Source organism: Patella vulgata, chromosome 2 (assembly GCF_932274485.2).
Source record: "Patella vulgata chromosome 2, xgPatVulg1.2, whole genome shotgun sequence".
Classification (NCBI taxonomy): Eukaryota; Metazoa; Mollusca; class Gastropoda; family Patellidae; genus Patella; species Patella vulgata.
This window is the reverse complement of record NC_065880.2, coordinates 41,580,268-41,583,230: the sequence shown is the minus strand read 5'-3', so window position 1 is coordinate 41,583,230 and position 2,963 is coordinate 41,580,268.

The window sequence follows — 2,963 nt, the reverse complement described above, 5'->3', positions numbered from 1 at the left end:
TGCACATGATGTAAGCTTCATAACATAGGTACATATAAATAGCGTTGTTGCATACTTTATAGGCTTGCGCAAATATGAATAACCTACACTGAGGAGTTCTGTTAAGCATAAGGCGATTCAGATTTTCGTTGGTTTAAAGGCTCAATACCACTCTTGTTATAACTGAATAATATGTCCCAATCTTTATTCTGGTCAACAAATTGCACTATTTTACAATATTCCAATTAATTGATGATACAAATTTCATCTTAACACACCTAATTTAAAAAAAATGGAAAAATTCAACTAAATGATTTGTAAAGCCTGACGTAAAGTTTTTCAAATGTGATCGACTTGGATTTAAAAATATTTTTGAACCCTCTGGACAAGTAAAATAGGATTTAATGGATAATTTACACAACAGGTAGGACACTAACACATCTAGTGCTTAGAATAAGGCTATTTTTTTCGTTTCTGGAGCTGTCAAGCCAGCAAGTGTGTTATTGTCCCTTTAAGTAAACGCGCGAATCAAATTTCAAAAAATTGAATTTGATACACTAACTATGGAAACATACCTCGTAAATATTTCATAAATATAATATCAAGCTACAATATTATTAAACATGCATTATGCAAGAGCTAAATCTGATTATTGCAAGTCTTAATTTAGGCTTCAGATGTTATAGAAATTATAAATTAGATTTTTATTTAAACAACAAGACCAACAGCTCGGATTTAAATATGATTTCACTAATTGATTAAATCAGATAAGGGGTAACCTGATGAAATACGTCAGTTAGATCGAGGCTAAATGATAGAGTGTACTTAGCGAGCCCGCTGTAAAGCGTTTCCGTATGCCATTAAAAACTTTACTTGATAATCGAGATATATAGGTGGAGTTAACGCCTGTCAATCAAACGTTCGGCGACGGTGAAGACACATTTCGCTACCATTTCTAGGCAAATATTACAACGATGATAACTATGTTCAGAATAAAGTAATTTGACTGAATTTTTCAATATATTCTTCTTTCATCATCTACTTTTGAACTGTTATAGCAAGAATGACCAACTCTCTATAAATATCTCCCATAATGTATCTTTAACTAGACCGTACCCATAAATACGCTCTGGTTACGTCTAATAATGGCTTAGACAATACAACCCAAAATCTACCTTTGACTTTGAATCGCACATAGATGATCACCAACAAAGAGTTGTGTATGAATACCTATACCCTATTCATCTCTTCGAAGTTATGTATCGTTTTGTTCCAAATCTTCTCCGGTTATAAATATTTTGACAGTAACTAAACGAGACGCAAAACGTAGCAAAATCGAAAAATTGCATTATTAGGGGGGCATTCTGTTCTATATAATTTGCCCTTTATATATATATATATATATATTGATACAACAGAGAATATCAGGTTTAGGGTAAATTACTAACGAGTGAAGGCTACGAGACTGTATTAAGACTTCTAGAGGATCTAAGCACAGGAAAGATAAGGGTACCCATGAGATAATTTGTATCTTTGGGAATAAAACAAAATTTACATGTACACTGAAATTAAAATAGTCTTTTTTCTAGATTTCATAATTTCATTAAACTGTATATTAACAAAATGATTAAAAATTAGATATATTTTACCATTATTTATTACAAGAAAACGTTTTCACAGAGCTCGTCATGTAGATTGCAGATATCTACTTTAAAGAAATGTTCCCTTTCCGCGTCAGATCTAATAATAGGCAGCCATACGGAAATACTTCTTTGTGTTTTTTCTTCCCTTACATGTATATAAAAACAAAACAATGCGGTACCAAATGCATAGAAGACGTTAATAACGGAGTTGGTCGGACGATGTATTATTGTTAACTATGTGATAAATGATAAGTAGTACCGTTTGTTATAGAGATGAATCAGTGTCAGTGGGTACAGCGATTGCTCAATAACCAGGAGGTCCCAGTGTTAGTCATCGAGATTTTCCAGCACGGTTTCCACTTGTGAGTGGTGTAGGGTGGATGGTCTTGCAAGGATGGGACAATAAACCGAAGTCCACCCGTGTACCACTGACAGCTGGAATTCGGTGAAGTGTAGACGGAAACGCCCCTGTCCGGATACAATTTCTCTCATATCAGACTGCATAGCGCATAATCGAAAAATTGTATTATTTTGAGGGACATTCATAGGCGGAGAAGAATATCCATTCATTTCTCGGCGTATCAATTTTAACCCTAATCATCTACGCTTCGACATTTAAAACGACTTCGTATCGTTCTGAAGAAATTATCAAATATTAATTGGAACGGAACGCGGGTGGCGCCGACAGGAAAATATTATCCTGTTGTACCGTTGGAAATTTGTTGATTGCAGGATTACTGACGAAAGGCAAATAAATTAAGATTGGAAGGCATTTATTTTTTATAGAATCTTTCGGAAAAAGTAATTTTTGGAATACTAAATAACGCGTTTCTGGTCCGTCAATTACGATTACTTCGGCGCGATATTTATACGTAATATAACCCACATAGTTTGAAAACAAAACAAAAAGGAAATTTGGAAATACATTAGGACTCACTAGCAATTATTTTCCCATTGACTTCAATGTTAAATGGCTGTAACATCGCAGGCTGTAGTCTTTTGCTCAACATTCCGTTGGTTCCAATCTTTATAGGCACAATAATTGGGGTCACATTTAGCAATCCACTCATCTTAATTTTGAATGGGGTTGACTGTTTAGATTTTTTGCTACAGGGATTTGAAGTTGACTGGGGTCAAAATCTTCCTTCCGGCACAATGATTGCTCTGCAGAAAGACACTTTACACCCCCTACCCCTCCGCTGTAATATCATCAGTATTACCCCATACAGCCATGAAATTGCAAATTTGATCCCTTTTCTCCAATTCTAGATCAAAAAGTCAACCACAAAATGCTGGAAGAGGGGAGAAAACAATTAAGGGAAAAATTGTATATTTATAACT